The 19625-nt window shown below is 38.8% G+C and overlaps 1 protein-coding gene across 10 annotated transcripts in view; it reads left to right on the top strand.

Annotated features, from left to right (window-relative positions):
* Peak1 (pseudopodium enriched atypical kinase 1) overlaps positions 1-19625 on the top strand; it is a 210278-nt gene that overhangs the window by 62910 nt on the left and 127743 nt on the right. The window contains exon 3 of one of the 10 annotated variants that reach the window (XM_035443716.1): positions 10463-10506. The exons of 8 other annotated variants lie outside the window; for them this stretch is intronic. The gene's annotated coding sequence lies outside the window, so the exon portion shown is untranslated. Of the gene's footprint in view, positions 1-10462; positions 10628-19625 lie in introns of those variants that run through there. One more of the 10 variants, XM_035443718.1, reaches the window with a different exon arrangement.

Genomic DNA, 19625 nt, shown 5'->3' with positions numbered 1-19625 from the left:
TTAAAATAGACATTTTAAATGTAGCATACCTTGAAAAGTTAAATTATATTGTGTTAATACTTATATCTTAAATATTTGATTTGTTTTATGTTTTGTGTACGATCATTTGTTACTGTGTTCCTAGTACTCACTAAGTATTATGAAGCATGTAGTAAAATAAGAAAATCTAATATTTTCCATCAGGTTTTTCCAGTTAAATGCTCATCTTCTGTATACAAAATGTAAAAGCCAAATGATAGGATTTTTACATTTTATATACATGAACCCTTGATAAATTGTGTCCTCTCTGTTGAGGTAGGGAAGTTTATGTAAAAGCTAAAAGGCATAATTAGTTGACATCTTGTATGGTCTGACTTACAAGGACAAATATAAACAAAATTTTTATTGCCTCTTCAAAATGCTTGTTTTTGTTTTTTGAGGCAGGGTTTCTCTGTGTAGCCTTGGCTATCCTGGAACTCACTCTGTAGACCAGGCTGGCCTCAAACTCACAGAGATCCACTCTGCCTCTGCCTCTGCCTCTGCTCTCTGCCTCTGCCTCTCTCTGCCTCTGCTCTCTGCCTCTGCCTCTGCCTCTGCCTCTGCCTCTGCCTCTGCCTCTCTCTCTGCCTCTCTCTCTGCCTCTCTGCCTCTGCTCTCTGCCTCTGCCTCTCTGCCTCTGCCTCTCTCTCTGCCTCTCTGCCTCTGCCTCTCTGCCTCTGCCTCTCTGCCTCTGCCTCTCTGCCTCTGCCTCTCTGCCTCTGCCTCTCTGCCTCTGCCTCTCTGCCTCTGCCTCTCTGCCTCTGCTCTCTCTGCCTCTGCCTCTCTGCCTCTGCCTCTCTGCCTCTGCCTCTCTGCCTCTGCCTCTCTGCCTCTGCCTCTGCCTCTGCCTCTGCCTCTGCCTCTGCCTCTTGAGTGCTGGGATTAAAGACATGTGCTACCACTGCTCTAACAACAACAAAAAAATTATGTTTTATTTCATCTTTTTTAAAATTGTGTGTATGTGTGTGCATCTTTATAGTCACACGTGAATTAGGTACTCATGAATGCTGGAGGTGTTGGATCCCCCTGGAGCTGGAGTTGTAGGCAGTTGTGATTTGCCCAGTGTAGGTTCTGGGAAGCGAACTCTGGTCCTTTGGAAGAACAGTACACACATGCTCTTAACTGCCAAGCCATTTCTCCAGTTCTGTGAAATGCTTTTATGGAGAATAAATTTTGTACAGCCATAATCTAGGCTACATAGCAATAAATGTCCTCAGATAAATGATATCTGGGCTGAGGGAAGCTGTTTACCAGAGTCCAAGAGAATGTTCTTATTATGGTGCTAACTTCTTAACTCAAATATCTGTACTTACTGATTGCTTACTTCACTCTCTCCTTCATGATCCAGTGCAACTTTATTTTGGCATTACTTTTATAAATGTCCTTCATACTTTGTGAAAATATCCATATTAGAAGCTAAAAGTTTTCATTGTTGATACTTAAAATGACTTACTGATTATCCTGTCAAGTCTCCTCCTTTTAAAAGAAGTTAAGGCCCAGTAAGTCATGATGTACTTATTGCTATAGACTGAATATCAGACCTGGGACTTCACTTACTCATGATTCCAGTCCTCCAGTGCTAGTTGAAAAGCATGAAGGTCAGTGGTGACTTAATAGTAAAAATAATTTACTTTTCTTCATTGGTTTTGGGAAATAATTAAAGAAATCTGAAGTAATAGAAATCTTTAAGATGGGCTGTTGGGGAATATTTTAGGTGGAGCATGTAGAACCTCTATCCAGAAACTTGAGTTTTGTAAAGTCATTTGTAAAGTCATGTACATGTCACCTTTATAGTGTATAATACAGTGTGAAGACAGCAAATTTAACAAAAAGCCTTAAAGTGTGAGGTTGTGGTGGCCATAGAATCTGTAAGCTTAGATTTATTGACATGTTCTTCTTTTAGCTGCCTATTAACTGAAGTGCAATAGGCAGGTAAAGCATGAAGTTAAGTAGAGTTTGAATTGGGATGCCTTTGGTTGGCCGTGATTACGATAATGTATTTCAACCTAGAAACTGAGTTCCAGGTGCTAGAGGAAAGCAGCTAAGAGCAAGACAAAACAACCTTCATGTAGTCTATGTAAGGATGAGTAAGCAGTTCAAAATGCAAATACCAAATTCTATCATACAACCATTTCTTAGGATTTTAAGCGGCCACAACTATTGTTTTTCTGGATGTACTTGTATTTCTAATGGCACAGGGAAAGTATTTGGTGCCTGTGGTCTGCCCTTTGTTGTTCCTTATAGGCTATATAGGCTGTAAGCAAATCAAATGATTTGTGAAAAACAGTGAAAACGTGTCCTTTAGAATTTCCTTGAAGTCCAACAGAATTTAGGCTTGAAATACTTGAAATCTATTGGTTCCTTTTATTCCTTTAAAATCTAAAAGAGCTTTAAGGGGACTCTAGAAATGACCCCCTTAGGATCTTTGTCATTTGTCTTCATGGTCATGGTGTCCCTCTTGTGCATCTGTGGCCTGGTGAAGTTCTTCTGTCACAAGTCCAGAGAGCCAGAGCAGGACCCCATGATGGATCATCAGAGATCCCACCATCCCCCTCCCAGTCCCCCCCCCAGAGAGGGTGTGGCTCACTACCCTACAATGATGTTACTCTAAAACCCACCACGACATAGCCACCACCTCCTTACAGTCTCAGTCCTGAGGACCATGCTGGTGGACAGAGAGGCACTGACAACCCCATCTTTTGAACTACTTCATCCATATACCTCCTGGATCAAGTCTAGGGCTCCTGGGATTCTGGAATGACTCCACCATCCTGCTAGGTCTCTGATCCTTCTTTGATTTAGCTTACTGCCTTTTCTGCCCCACCCTCCCTAGTTGCTTCTTGTCCTGAGGGCTGAATTGAATCCTTATTCTTTCTCCCAACTCCACGTTAAAGGCTGTGCAAGAGGATAATTAGGGTACCTGCAGTCGTATGTAGAGCTTGATGGCTGGAGGAGTGCCAGTCTTGACTTGACAGCCAGCTCTGCCATATCACAGAAGCACTTCTGTAACTGTAGGAGATTGGAGATTGAACTACATGGAGTCCGAGCCTCCTCCTGACTCTGCCTGTACAGAACAAACCCCATTGTACCTCCACAGTGCATGTCCTCATTAATGTTTCACTGGTGAACTGAGTTGCCTCTGCCTGAGAAGAGGTGGTAAAGATGAGCTCGGGAACAAAAGGGACATTGTGCTAAACTCCCACCATTAGTGACTGAGTGCATTGTTCACCAGCCTGAGAGGACTACACATCCAAATGCTTTGACCTTCGGTTCCCAGACATTTGTGGGTATTAAAGAAATGGACTGGAACTCCCCCATCCCATCCTCACTTGGTGCTCTGCTCTCTCTGGGAGACCACAGCTTGATCATCCTGTGACTACTAGGAAGACACCAACCTGGCAGCAGCCTCCTGGGAGAAGGTAGGGTAGAGAGGAGGTGGGGTAGGAAACATCTGAGACGTGGGACCTAACAGTGCTTATGTCCAGATTCTCCCCAGAAAGCTCCCGAAGGGGAGAGATGGCTTAACTACTCACTGTAGGTGGTGAAGAGCCCCAAGGGGAAGAAGATTGGTCCTGTGGCAAGGGAGCAGCTTTATTGGGCTCCATTTCTATGGGGCATGCAGTAGAGTTTACAGTTGGGTGCCTGGCTCAGGCCAGGATGGTGATAGATCCTGGTGCCAGTAGGTTCAGCAGGAGTGTTAGGTACCATCCACTGGATCTTCTTTACTACATACTCTGCAGTGAGCTCAAAGAGCCTTCTTCTCCAGACATAGGACACTGTGATAACACTGACAAATCTTCTGAGAGGACTAGAAGGAAATGTGGCCCTGCTGTGTAGACTGGGTGCTTCCTCTATGATTAATACTCATCTGGCGGCGGGGCGGGGGCAGCGGCAGTTAAGAGCACTGGCTGCTCTTCCAGAGGATCCAGGTTCAATTCCCAGTACCCACATGGCAGCTTATAACTGCATGTGACTCCAGTTTCAGGCAACCCAACACCCTTACACTTACGTAAATGCAGGCAAAACATGAAAGCTCATGAAATAAAAATAAATTATTTAAAAAGAAAAAAATACTCACCTGGGGCATCAGGACTCCAGCAAGTCACAGAACCAGAGCCTGGCATCACCAAAGATGCCAAATTGAATGTTCCTGATGGAGACAGGTCCCTGAGAAAGAGGAGTGAGTTCTGACAAGGTGATGCTGGAGGTAGCAGGAAAGAAATGGAAATCTAGCATTTTAGGGTTGGTAGAAGGTCATGGTGTGTTTGTGTTGATGTGGCTGATTTTTTTTTTTTTTTTTTTTTTTATAGAGAGGCTCCAAGCTGGAGTTGTCCTCACTGGCAAGCCTCCTCTGTAGGAGGTTAAGCAGTGGGAGTCAGAGTTCTGAAGGAAAGGGTCTCCTTCAGCCTGGGTGTCACCTGCCTGTCATTGAAGATGGCATAGGGCTTTTCACTTCTCCACAGCAACAGTGGTGTGGTCTGAAGCTCATCATTGCTGGTACCAAGTGGTTGAAATGACTACTTCTATCTGCCCTGCCCCTCCTGTACCCCTTGTCACTGTTGGGGGGTGATCTGGCACTATCCATTCATGTCATCGGTATTTATAAAGCCACCACTACATGTGTGGTGTGCAGGCCTGGCCTGGGTATCCAGGAACAGAGAGATGCATGGGACCTACCAGTTCCACTTCTAAGGCTAAGTCTACAGAAAGGTCTATACACTAGATCTCATGGAAATGTTTGTCTCCCTCCACCGGGGATGAGGAATAAAACTATAGTCAGTATCCTTTTTCATATGTGAGTCTATTCAGTAAGCCACATGCACCCACAATGAATGAACTGCATCCTTTAAGGAGTGTATCTGCAGAACCAACCTGGCACAGTATCCATCACTTACTGTTGGAAGAACAGGCAAATTCAGAGAAGCTTTAAGTTGTGAAATAAATTCCATTGTTACATTAAAAAAAATAGTCTATATAAAATGAGGTGGTCAGGTTAGAGTATTTATAAGTTCCTGTCTTGTTCTAAGTCTTCTCCCTGCAATCTAACTCTTCTCCATTTTACCCTATCCACTATTTAGAATAATTTCCAGAAAACTGGCAGTTGTCTCTTTGTCCTTATTTTTTTTGTTGATGCCAAGCTCTGGTCTTGCCTCTAGTTACTGCTAGAAGAGTCAAGGAATGTTTCTACCATTGGGACTTCTGAGGCATTATAGACAATATTGTGTGTAGGGGGGACCTTCTTTCCTCTTTTAGTATCTAAGGAAACATTTCTGTTTTCTAAGACATTAAGTATTTTTTATTAGCAGTCTTAAAAAAAGATTTATTTATTTATTATGTAAACAGAGTTCTGTCTGCATGTATGCCTGCCGGTGAGAAGAGGGCACCAGACCTCATTACAGATGGTTGTGAACCACCATGTGGTTGCTGGGAAATGAACTCAGAACCTCTGGAAGAGCAGCCAGTGCTCTTAACTGCTGAGCCATCTCTCCAGCTCCGGCATTAAGTTTTTGGTAATTTTTTCTTTCAATAGCCACAAGAAACTAATATAATCATGAAAACCAAGAAAGGAAGCTGGGGAAATAAAGTGCTTAACGTGTTAGTATGAGGACTGTGTTTTACCCCTAGAACTCATGCAAACATCTGGGTGCTATGGCATGCACTTGTAATCCTAGTTCTTAGGATGTAGAGATGGGTCTAATCGGCAAGCCTCAGGTTCCAGTAAGAGACCCTGCCTCAAAAACCAAAGACAGTGACTCCTGAGAAAAGCACCCAGTGATGGTCTTTGCCTTTTATTCCTTTCGTAGGAATAAAAACAATCCTCAGAGCCGGGCGTTGGTGGCGCACGCCTTTAATCCCAGCACTCGGGAGGCCGAGGCAGGTGGATCTCTGTGAGTTCGAGACCAGCCTGGTCTACAGGAGCTAGTTCCAGGACAGCCTCCAAAGCCACAGAGAAACCCCGTCTCGAAAAATGAAAAAAACAAAAACAAAAACAAAAAAAACCAATCCTCAGAATTTCCTTACTTTTGGCAACTTGGCCTTGGGGAAGTCTGCCTATTAACGTGCCACACTATTCCTCCAACAGAGCCAGCCTTGCTGATCAAGGAAAATGATACTAGTGAGAAAATACACTTATCTTAAAAAATGGGGCAAAGTGAGTACAAAGAAATCTGTTAAGATACCACTTTGAACAAAGTAACTATTTGGATTTCTTCATACTGTCCTTCCTTCTGCAATAATTATGAAAGTCATGAGACAGAGTTAACAGAAGTAAGTATCTGTGCTTGGGCTTGAAGAAACAGCTGATTCCATGATTATGGCAGGGGAAAAACTGGGACAAGAAGTATTAGCTACATAACCTGCATCGGAAGGTTAGAAAGGACTCAGAGAAGGAAGGGGTTACATTAACAAAAGCTACCCTGATAGGACACACATGAGTACCTCTTTGAGTGTCAAGTGAGTCATTGGCAAACTATAACTCATCAAAAATTTATAATAATGTAGTAAATTAATGGGCAAAGAAACAGAATAAAGGAATTAGAAAAATCATTTAGAAGCCATTGTAGTATCACCAGTTTGTATATAAAATAACAATAGATGCTAAAATTAATGAAGGAAAGAAGAATTTGCCAGAGTGAACTTGGAAAATCCTTCTCTAATCAGTATAAAAATGCTGTATGTGCCGGGCATTGGTGGCGCATGCCTTTAATCCCAGCACTAGGGGATGGTGGGGTGAGTGTGTGGGGGAGGGAGGCGGATCTCTGTGAGTTCAAGGCCAGCCTGGTCTACAGAGTGAGTACCAGGATAGGCTCCAAAGCTATACAGAGAAACCCTGTCTCAAAAAAAAAAAAAAAAAAAAAAGCTGATGTGTTACTTGAAGAGATGGAGTGTAGAAATATAGTTTTATTTCTCTGATACATCTCCCTAAAAAATGAATAGCCAAAATCTAGTATTGAAAAAAGGTTAGAGAATTGCAGTTGAGGTTCTCTCGCCTGTAGTCTTCCAACTTAAAAGATTATGAAAATCCAGAATAATTTTAAGAACTATTCCAGGTACACAGAGGCTACAAAAACATGATGGATAAATACAACCCATATTGACTGACCAGATCCTTTTGTTACAGAAGACATTAGTAAAAGTTGAATGGGCATACCAGTTACAGAGTAAGTTAATGTGTTGACTTGGCTGTGTTTTTGATATTTGGGAGAGTATCTTTATTGGAAGAATGAGAAACCTAAGCTTTTAGAGTGATGGGATGTTATATTGGCAGTGTGCTATTAACTGGATCAATCTTCATACTTGATATGAATTCTTGATGCTTTTGAATTTTCACATATCTTTAAAACTATTTTAAAAGTTTTCAATAAAAGCCCTTTATGAGTTGAGGGGATGAGAGGAAGAAATCATTAAATATATGATTATGTCAAGATCCCTAGACTTTGATGAAAATTGAAGGTTTTTAAAGGGAAACACTGAGGTAATAAGAAATCAATTTAGAGAAGATTGTGACAGATTTATTTGTGATAAAAATTATTCAGGAAACCTTTAGAACTTTGATCTGAGTTTTAGAAGTTACTTCTTTTTTGTTGGCCCACTGAATTTTCATGGATGGAAGTGAAAGTTTAGCTGCTCCCTGAGGGATCCAGTGGCATAGGTGGGAAGGGAGGCAGGATCGATGCAGGGTGTCAGCAGGCATTTTCTTAAATCCTCTTATGTCCTGCCTTGCATTCTGCCTAGGTGTTGCTGCCCAGTGGCCTGGAGGTGCATTTCTCATACCTGCTTAACACCAAGGCAACATGCAGGAGGGAGGTTTTAGAGTCATAAAAGGAACTTAAATTTGACTTTGATTATAGTACATTAATTGAGGACAGGGACAGTGTTGAATAAATTAAATTTATTGAAAGTCCATGTAGGGAACCCATTCCACATGGAAGGATGCTTTCTCAGCCTGGACACATGGGGGAGGGCCTAGGTCCCGCTCCGATGATATGGCAGACTTTGGAGATCTCTCATAGAGGGCCTCACCTTCCCTGAAGAGCGGAGGGGGGATGGGGTAGGGGTTGGTGGGGGGCAGGGGAGGAGGGGAAGGAGAGAGAGCTAGGACTGACATGTGAAGCAAACTTGTTTCTAATTTAAAGAAAAAAAGGAAAAAAAAAACAAAAAGAAAGTCCATATATACCATTTATCTGTTCTCATTCATTTTTCAAAGAATGTAGATTATAAATTTTGAATTTAGAGTTGTTCATACAGGTTGTATATTGAATGTAGCCATCCCATTCTCCATTTTCTCACCCTCCTATTTGTCCTTCTTGCCCTCTATACAATTTCACATAGGCATTATTCAACCCAGGAACAACAAATGAGAGGAAGTATAGTGCTTACTTCAGAAAGGATATCTTACTTTATTTATTTTGAAATTATTTTTAATTGTGTAGATGAGCGTGTATCTTTGTGTGGGTATGTGCAGGTAAATGCAGTTGCCTGTGGAGGCCAGAGGCTTTCGATGCCCCTGGAGCTGGAGTTATAGGCAACGTGAGCTGTCTGACATGAGTGTTGGGAACCGAGCTCGAGTCCTCTGTAAGAGCCGTACAAGCTCTTACCTGCTGACCCATCATCTATCTCTCCAGTCCTCCAGAAAGGATATTTTTAAAGGGCCATTTGAACCATTATATCCCATTTAGCAGTCAAGAGTCTGGTAAGAGTTATGATAAAGGAGTTAGTGGTACTCTTTAAAGTTGGAATTAAGGATGCTAAACAAAAGATATGACACTTCAGAAATAATAAATATGACAGGCAGACAGGTTGAGGTAAAATACTCTTGACATTATTATGTTTCTCATACTAGAAAAACAAATGATTATGACTATTTTCTCCTAATCACTTCTAAACCAAGAATATATCTTAGTTGTACATTAGCTTTATTCAGCTGCAACTGAGAATAAGTAGAATCTCTAACAAATAGTAACACTGCAGTTCTTTGCCCATTTTAAAATGGCTGACTGTTCTTATTAATTACTTTATTTTGTTGAGACAAGGTCTCACTATATAGCTCAGGTTAGCCCAGAGCTTGCTGTATTGTGTTGTATTGTCTCAACTGGCTTTGACTTTATGATTCTCTGCTTCGTCCTTCCCAGTGCTAGAATTGCAGGTTTGTGCCCCCATGCCAGGATGGCTGAGTTTTTAATATTTAAAATTAGAAAGCCTAGACCATAGTAACAAAGATGAAAGTACCTCTGTGAAATAATATGATTAATAGTGCCCTAAGATCTTAAAAATTACAGTGCTTGCATTCTTTAAGTGACTGAGAAATCAGTTCAAGTACCTAGAATTCAGTAGAGTCAGTAAATATTTGGAATGCAATAAATGTCGAATAATCAAAAATTGACAATTTCTCATTAAGAGAGAAGTAAATGTCTTGCCTCTATTATTCAAATCTTATTCTCCACTCAGCAAAGTGTTTGGAATACAATATAAAACTCACACTAATCTTGAAATCATATAAAGGGGAAGGAACATAACAATCATTCAACATAAGATCAGTTTCATTTTTCTTTGTCACAATTTAAGAAAGTGTGGCATACAGTATTATTGCAGTGATTACTGGCCATTTTAAGACCTATTACCATTTAAAAAGGTTTCCTTGTATGCACTGAGCTTTGAGTATCTGGTTACAAAGTAGAAAAAGATTGAGAATCTATATTGCCTCATTTATATTTTTCAGTCATAGGAGAAAGCTTTTGTTTGTTGTTGTTGTTGTTGTTACTCATGACAGGGTCCTCTGTGTAGCTTTGGCTGTCCTGAAACTTGCTCTGTAGACCAGGGTGGCCTTGAATTCAGAGAGACACCTGCCTCTGCCTCCCAAGTGCTGGGATTAAAGGTGTGCATCACCATCGTCTGCAATGAAATAATTTTACTCTAGAACAGTCATTCTCAACCTGTGGGTCACAGCCCCATTGACATTCCTGTATCTCCAAAAATATTTACACTACAATTCATAACAGTATAACAAAATTATAGTTATGAGATAGTAATGAAAATGATTTTATCGTTGGGGGGTCACAATAACATAAGGAACTGTATTAAAGGGTTGCAGCATTAGGAAGGTTGAGAACCACTGCTCTATAGGCAGAGGCAAGTGGATCTCTGTGAGTTCAAAGCCAACCTGGTCTACATAATGAATTTAATGCCAACATGGTGAGACCCTTTCTTATAAAACAAACAAACAAAAGCTCATAGGATTTTTTTTAAACATCCACACCCCCTCCAAAAAAAAAAAAAAACCTTTTCTTTAATAATCCAGATTCACCCTGTTTATTTTCTCTTCAATAATTGCTTGAAATTTATCACAGACAGAAAATGAGGAGCAGGAGTAATTGCAGTCTCTTGAACATCTGTCTGCTAATACACTTGTAATGAATACCCTCTACTATTTGTTGTCTTGTTACAGTTTACAAAGCATGAAGTCTTGGAATCCTGTGCATTTTGCTTCCTGTAAGATATTTATTACAAGGACTTTCTAGGTTAAAAACCTCGAAGAGAGATCAGAGAGACGGCTCCAGTTAAGAGTGCATACTGCTCTTGCAGAGGACCTGATTTGATTCCCAGAACCCAGGTTGGTTGGCTCACAACCCTCTCTTATCTCCAGTTCCAGGCAACCCAATACCCTCTTCTGGCCTCCCACTCTACGCTCATGTGTACATTTCCCCATACAAACATAATTTAAAACTAAAATATAAATATTTTAAAAAGAAAAAAAATCTAGTAGTTTTTCCAACTTGAGATTTCAAGTCAGCTGCTACACAGAACATTTAGCATTCTGTGTACATCTCCAGACTTAATTGTAGCAACTATTAAATCATTTAAATTCAAATTCAATTTGATATCCTAATATCCCAAGTAGGAATGACTATGGAGCACAGTCTGATCCTTTTAGATCTGCCTTTTTAAAAACACCTGGTTGCTTCTGGTTAAGTCTAATTTTGGTCATTTGGGACTAAGCTGAAATTTTGATCTTTGATGACTCTAATCAGTCTCCTTAGGTATATTTTATGCTGTATTACTTTAGTGCTTGAGCCAAGGTTTAAAGAGATGGGGAGAGAGAGGGGCATGTCCTTCTCTCCTTCCTTTGTAATATCTTCATTTTTCTTTTCAGTTTCAAGAAAAATGTGGTCCCTTTAATTCATGAGGGTTTCCATGAACTGTTAAGAGTTAAACTTGTTTTAGTTTAAAGTAACTGTCTAGTTTTTCAGAAATTTTTACATGAGAATGTAGCTCATTTGCCAAAGAAAATAAGGCATCCTTAACTTGTTATTTCCCCTAGTGGCCTATTTGCTTTCCACTTACTGTAGCTTATTCACTTGGTGCCTACCCACATTCCTCTCTTCTTTGCTATTTGATGAATCGGAATCTAACACACTGTAGGCAAATGCCCTAAGCCCCTCTTAGTTGTTTGTGAACATCTTGCTTGCATGTATGTATGTGCACAATGTGTGTGCAGTGCCCTTAGGAGTCAGAAGAGGGCATCAGATACCCTGGAACTGGAGTTACAGTTATGAGCCACCATATGGGTGCTGGGATTTGAAACCAGGTCCTCTGCAAGAGTACTCTTAACTGCTGAGCCAACTCTTCAGCCCCCTCTTCTTAGTTTTTAATTAGAAAATAAAAAGTATTTCAAAAAAGCAGTGTCTTTAAGTTTATATACTTCCCCTCTCATCTATGAAATTAAATAGTAAAATAACTTTTACACTAAATGTATCACCTACAACATTTAATTTTATAAATATTAACACATTCACAAGTAATATATGTATTATTTATTCCACGTACTTTGGATTTGCAATGTAGGAAAAAGGGTTATTGTTTAAGTTGTAGCTGTCAGATCTCTTCATACAGATAAAATAGGAAGAAAACCCTTTTCTCTTTCTCTTTTTTTAAAAATAAAAGCCTATGCAGTTGAGACTGGGTGGCTCTGACTCTGTCATGTGCTTAATTGCACTTTCCTGACACTTTTGACTTATTGAAACATGTTCCTCTTGTGGATACACCTGTCAGATAAGCCTGATCAGGGTTTGGAGTTCTTCAGTTCTGTAGTGACCTCATGATTCTTTATGTAGTGCTGTGCTGGTTTAGTCTATCTCAGGACTGTGTTTGTATTAAGATGAGTTCATCTGAACATTACATAATCCCATGATAGCCTGCACAGAGAATAGTTTCCTCTTAGATGAACCAGAATACATGTAAGTAATAAAAGTTAAGTTCTTGACTTCCTAAGGACAGAGAGGACTGTGCTTCAAAGCATCGGTCTCCAAATCCAGTGAAGCCGACTCAATCCTCAGTATAGTACTTGAGAGAGAATTTATTGGTTTCGAACTGTCTTTTTCTTTCTTTAGCATTACCTCTCGTTTATGTTATAAGCACTATGCTTATTTTAACATAACATTCTTTTAGTTGAAGAGATGCATAGCTTAGTTAAAACCTGGAGAATAAACCATTGACACTGTTGTTTATAGGAATGGTTCTGACTGCCATTATGAGCCACAAGGTCACTCTGAGAGTTAGTCTTTATTAGCCAGTCAAGGGTGTTAAGGGCATAGGAGAACTTGTACTCATGGTTTTGCTGGTTTCCCTTTTCACTTCATAAAACCTAGCAGTGCTTTAGAACCTCGGTCTACTTTAGTACTGTTCATTTATTGTTAACTGATGAATTGGAACTTAATAGTTCTCTGTTGCCCTATTTTTTTTCATATCCTAATCTAAAATTGTGCTGTGCTTTTATATTTAACTGCATCAAGGCCCTTACTTAATTTTTTATTTTTTTGTTTCTTCGAGACAGGGTTTCTGTGTAGCTCTGGAGCCTGTCTTGGAACTAGCTCTTGTTGACCAGGCTGGTCTCTAACTCACAGAGATCAGCCTGCCCCTGCCTCCCGAGTGCTGGGATTAAAGGCGTGTACCACCACTGCCTGGTACCCCTTACTTTATTTTGTAAAACATTTTTTTTCCTGAATGAAGTGGATATAAGGTATAGCTGGTGTAGTTTCCTGTAACATGAAAGAATGGAGTCCAAAGCTCAGAACTCATCTAGGTATGTAGCATCCATAGTAAACATTGCTAGTGTTTAATCACTAAGTCATGCTGTTGGTGTGCCAAATGCTTCATACAGGCAACAAAAGAGCTGTAGGTTTCCTTTCAAACCTAACAGCCATGTGTTTATAATTCACACGTTACAGCGTTTTATACATCCTATGTGTATTTCTATTGTTTGTATTTTTTATCCTTAAAATTACCTTGAGAAATAAGCATTGTCTTTTACATAAACTGAGAGTCAGCAAGATTGTTTTGTATAGACAGAATTTCAAACCTCCTGATTCCTTTTTAATATTCTGTCTAGTACTCTACAGAGAAAGCAGTAATCGTATTATTTCATGGTGATAGATGGCAAACTACTAGAATGGTAATAATTTCCTATTTATAGAGCACTAGCAATATTTTTTAAAGTCATATTTAAAAGAAAAGTCAGAAAGAAGATTTTTTGGTACTTGCTGCAGTTTCTTTCATTAGATTTACTTAGTCCATAGACCAAGTTGCCCCTTTGGAGGTGCTAGATCAGTTAAAAAAAAAAAAAGAAAGAAAGAAATGGAAACGGTCTCCACCCTTGAGGAAGTTAGGCTATCAAGATACTGTTGACTTCCCTTACACATGTGGACAATGACAGGCCAAATTGGCTGAGCATATTGGAAAAATCCTTTTGTTTTTCCTGTTAAAAAGAGAATCCTGTGACTGGGCCCATCCTTTGTTCTCCATGAATACAGAGGTAATGCCTGAATCTGCAGTAGACTTATTTTGAAGTAGCAAATTCACACATAATGAACAAAGACAAAGAGCCTTGAACTCAATGGCCTTCTTGAACCTTTTTTACTAAGCTTAGATGAGTTGCTATGAATATCCTGTGTTGGGTAACAGCAATGCCATATTGTTTATGCTGCAGTTATGCCCGATTTTCAGTTACCTATTGTGTTTATTTCTAACCAAATAACTTTTACTTATTATGAAAAAAATTTGACATGGACTAGAAGATAATGTAATGAATCCACAACACCAGGCAACAATATTAGTCAATCTTTAGTCAATCTTTTGTACTTATATCCTTTCTTAGTGATAGCTAAATTTAATAGCTCCATAATTAAGTTGGTAAAAATACTGTGAAAGCACAGGGAAGAGAATGGATAAATTGGAAAGTGGTGGAAACTTGATCAGGAAAGGCCATGCCAAGGAAATAATATCATCATAGGCTTTAGGACAAGTAGAAAATGAAAAAAGAGCAACAACAAGAACCTTTGAGGCCTAGTGTTGGTGGTGCACGCCTTTAATCCCAGCACTCAGGAGGCAGAGGCAGGTGGATTTCTGTGAGTTCGAGGCCAGCCTGGTCTCCAGAGCGATTTCTACGATAGGCTCCAAAGCTATACAGAGAAACCCTGTCTTGAAAAACCAAAAAAAAAAAAAAAAAAGAACCTTTGATATTCCGGGTCAGAATAGCAGCATGTATACAGGGTTTCCGAAAGCATAGAGTATCCCTGAGCTTGCAATATAGTTAGTTTGTCTAGACAAGCATCAGCATATGAGTATACAAATGTGGTTTGGAGTCAAATCATGGATGGGCATGCATTCCATAACAAAATATTTGAAGCTGTCATGTGGTTCTAAAGGAGCAAGGACTATGGCTAGGTTGAGGTTTTAGAAAGAAAATACTAACAATATTATAGCCTGTGATTTTAGAGTATTAGAGAATTCATGAAATCAGAATTATAGCAATGGTTCAAATGCTAATGAAGTCCTTGGTGATAATTTTAGCACATCAGATAACTTTGGGAGCTATTTTACAGGAAGAATACATGATTAGGTGCTCAACTAGAATATGGAGAATGGAGTGACACACAGAATAGCTTGAGTGAGTACAATGATCGTGTTACTGAAGTATGAGTGTGGCAGAAAACATATCTGGCATAAGGGTAGGTGATGAATTTGGTTAAGTTGATGTATTTGGGGCATTCAATTTGAAGATATGGCACATACTCACATATGCCTACATATCCTTGCACAGTCAACTCTCACTTAGATTCTATGTTTTCAAACTCACCTATTTACTGAAATGTACCAATAACCCTCAAATCTGTGCTTACAGTATTTTTGGAGGTATTCATATGCATGTTTAGAAAGACAGAAAATTTGTATCACCTTTAATGGCAAACTCTCAGCTGAGGTCAAACAAGATGACATTCTGCCTTCTGTTCGAGTTCTTACACAGTAAGCAATTATTCTTTTTAAGGTCTACTTAATGCCATTTTTTAAATTAATTAATTAGTTTATTTTTGGTTTTTCAAGACAGGGTTTCTCTGTATTGCTTTAGAGCCTTTCGTGGAACTTGCTCTGTAGATGTATTTATTTTTATTTTATGTACATTAGTGTTTTTCTTGCATGTATGTCAGCGTAAGGGTGTCAGGTCCCCTAGAACTGGGAGTTACAGAGCTTCCATGTGGGTGTTAGAAATTGAACCCAGGTCCTCTGAAAAAGCAGCCAGTAAGTACTCTTAACCGCTGAGCCATCTCCCCAATCTGTATTCATATTTTTGTGTGTGTGAGTGTGTGCTTCATGTAAATGACTTTGCTGTTTAAAATGGACCCAAGGAGTGTGCTGGAGTATGCAGTACTACTTACTGAAGAAAGCTCTGATACATCTTTTGGAGGAAACACATGCATTGAGTAACCTTTGGTTAGTCCCGAGATAAGCTCTCTGTGTTTGGTGTTCATGAATCAGCTGCATGTACTGACTAAGACATCTTTAAACAGATCTACACATAAGATCAGCAGCTCAGAAGAACCTAATGCTCTCTTCCCATTTCACAGGCACCTTGGTTTGTTATTACTACCACAATAACAAGATGTAGCTATGTTGGTACATAAATTGTACCTTTTTTTAAAAAAAAATAAAACCACCCTCACATTTGTATATTACAGACATCAGTCCTGGTTTATACTCAAAAAGTTTATGACCATAAGAAATGTGTGACTCATTCCTAGTAATTTATGGCTTCACCTCAGGCGAATGATTCCATATGCCCTGTGTCAGGAGGAGAGGCTTCATAAAATAGAATACTGAAGAACGTAGATGACATGACTGGCAGCATCTGAATGATCATCCACAGTGTATTTGAGCATAACATGTAGTCAGTGTCACATTGGTGGACTGCCAGTTTCTTTTATGCTTGGCATTTCTTTAGCAAGCTTGTAATGTGCTCATTCCCCATCCCCTTACTGAAATTCATTTTAAAATGGTGTTTATGTGCAAGGAGATTTCATAATTAGCTAGGATGAAAGCATTTGTATCTGTCAATATGCTTGAATGCAGTAGCTCAAAGGGATTTTTTAACCTCTCAATTCATTGATTTGGGTTCGTATCAATACGGTGTTTTTAAGTGTATTACCTTCTGGCATATCCTATTACACTGAAAGTTACTTTCAGTTTTATATCTTTTTATAAAAAGTTTTCTGCAAAGCTGAAAGAGAATTGGCATCTTCAGTGTCAAAAGCAAGAAGGCAAAACCCATATGAGTTTTACACTCCGAAGTGATCATGTAGTTATCAGCATGTGTGTTTCTCTAAAATTGTGTTTTAAATTTATTACATTTTTGGGGGGTTGGGGTCACAGACATATATGTAGGTAAATGGACATCTCTGCAAGAACTAGTTCTCCTTCAATCCTGAAAGTCCCTTGAATCTAACTCTGTCTATCTTTACCTGCTGAGTCATCTCTCTGACCCTGTGTCCTGGCTACTTTTATATTAACTTGACACAAGCTAGAGTCATTTGGAGAGAGGGACTCTCAATTGTGAAAATGACCAATTCTCAATTGAGAAAATAAGATCGGGCTATAGGCAAGCCTGTAGGTATTTTCTTAATTAGTGATTGATGTGGGAGGTTGCAGTCCACTGTGTGTGGTGATACCCCCTCCCCCATCCCCAGGCTGCTGGTCCTAGGTGCTATAAGAATTCAGGATGAGCAGGCCAGTAAGCAGCATTCCTCCAGCTTTCCTCATGGCTTCTGCTTCTGCCTCCAGGTTTCTGCCTTGAGTTCCTATGCTGACTTCCCTGGATGATGGACTAAAAGCTGCAAGCTGAAATAAACCCTTTTCTCCTCAAGCTGCTTTTGGTCATGTGTTGTTTGTTGTTTTGTTTTGATGACAGCATTAGAAACCTCACTATGACACCCAGCATATGTTTCTTAATGTCCTTTATTCTTGGTATAGGAGATTTGCACTGGGCACCTTATTAAGCAGTGTTTAAAATAAACATTGAAAGTTCTACACTTAGAGATGCTTCAACTTGAAGTAGTTGATTTATTTGTTTGACTTTAGGTTATGGTGAATAGTATCTGTTTTCATTGCAAGCAGTAGATTTTCTGTGAAAGCATTGTTTCTTCTCCTTTTTTGTAAATGGCCTTAATTTTTGCCTTCCATGGTAAATACTGTGGTAAGTACCATGGTCTATATCATGGTCTATTATTCTGTAATATGGAGTGTATTTAAGGATCGATATACTTCATTTTACTGCATTCAGAATCAAATTATTTGTAGTTAAAATTCCCAATAAACAGACAATTAAGATTACCATATTTTTATTTTTTGCCACTGACTAAGCCTCTCCATAAGGAGAGCTGTATTTGTGTTCATTTTTGCTCTTCACCATCGCTCCAGACTTTGATATATTCATTTACTTTTGGGGATTTGTTTTTGTACTTCAATATTTATTTCCTATTTTTAACAGTCCGAACAATTAACTGATTAAATTCCCCAGACTAAGAATTTTTCTCCTATGGAACTTTCAGAAATCTTAGTTTTCTTTCTCACTGGTTTCATGTTCCCTACTACTTTGGCATTAGTTTGTGTTGTTTTTCATTCCATTTAATGGGTGCTTGTTGCAGTGAGGCTAACCAATAGAGATTTATGCTATAACCAAGGGTTTGCAGAGGAAAGGTAATCCTGAACTTGAGTTTCCCCACTAACTTAGGGGATGTGTGATACATGGCTAAAGAGAACAGCTGAAGGACAGATACTTGGGATTGACATATGATTCATTGTGGTTCAAGTACAATGAGTAGGAGATGAGAAATGAAACTGAAGATACAGACATGAGCTGGGTCATTGAGAAATTTACAAGTCATGCTTCAACATTTACTCCAGGAATGAACCTGGACTTGGTCTGTGTGTGATTGGCTGTTATTGAACGTTTGCTAGTGCTTGACAGAATAAAAAAAAAAAATTCATTTTAAACTATTGATTTTCACAGTGGAGAAGATGGGTAGACTTTGTAGGTTACTGGTCAATATGGTTTTTTGACAACACTTTGAATAGCATGTTATTGCTTTGTACTTAGTACTAGATACTGAGTATGTGTTTAAATTTGCCAACATTGTTTTCACCTAAAATATATCTTTATTATTAGATTTTGTTTCCTGAGTTTGCTCAGGACTATTTTTCAGTTCATATAATTTCTTGAGCACTTTGGGGGAGGGTGAACTAGACACAACAAAATTCTTAATTCACATTATCTTATTTCAATTTTTTTTTTTTTTTTTTTGAGACAGGGTTTCTTTGTAGCTTCGGAGGCTGTCCTGGAACTCGCTTTGTAGACCAGGCTGGCCTTGAACTCACAGAAATCCACTTGCCTCTACCTCCTGAGTGCTGGAATTAAAGGCATGCACTACCACCTCCTGGCATCTTATTTCATTTTTAAAATAATCCTTTAAGTAGTTTCTTTTTCTTTATTCCATTTTGTATTTGTAGAACCTGCAGATAAGAAAGATTAATATCATGGACATGGGGTATTTCAGTTTTGAGTGCAGCAAAGCTTTACATAGTTCTTTTTCACCTTTCTTAGTTAGTTTCTTATTATTTAATTAGCAATTTATATTACAGGGTTTCAAAGTTTCTTAAGGACTCCAAAATTCTAAAACTTAAATTTTGTAACCTTAAATGGAATCTACTAAAAACTTTTTTAGAGATACACACCATACATGACTAGGGTTTCCTGACTCAAATAAAATTATATGTGAAACTTGATTTATGTTTGTGCATTTAGCACATGTGGTTCATAGTTTTTGTCCACCCTGTCCAGCCCAACCCCGAATTCTCCTAGTTCCAAAAAAATTTTCATTTACCCTTTTCCCTGGAAGTTAAGAAGTTTATTTAGCCTTAGATTTTTGTAAAATTGCAATTGATTACATGCAACCTCTGGGTATTTATTTATTTCCTATTTTTAACAGTCCGAACAATTAACTGATTAAATTCCCCAGACTAAGAATTTTTCTCCTATGGAACTTTCAGAAATCTTAGTTTTCTTTCTCACAAAGATGTCTTAAATAAATCTTAAGACATCTTTAGCAAAGGCATACTATTCTTTGAATGCATTTTTGAAGTAATAATGATTTTTATTTATATTAGAGAAAATGATTGTCTTTTAATTGCCTAACCTATATTGTTTTGTTTGTTTTATTAACCAGATAAAATACCTCTTTGCTATTTTATGGCTTAAAAAAACAGGTCCAGCCAGGCATGGTGCC

Source organism: Cricetulus griseus, chromosome 4 (genome assembly GCF_003668045.3).
Source record: "Cricetulus griseus strain 17A/GY chromosome 4, alternate assembly CriGri-PICRH-1.0, whole genome shotgun sequence".
Taxonomy (NCBI): Eukaryota; Metazoa; Chordata; class Mammalia; order Rodentia; family Cricetidae; genus Cricetulus; species Cricetulus griseus.
The sequence above is the reverse complement of the archived record's forward strand: the minus strand, read 5'-3'. Positions and strand labels throughout refer to the sequence as shown.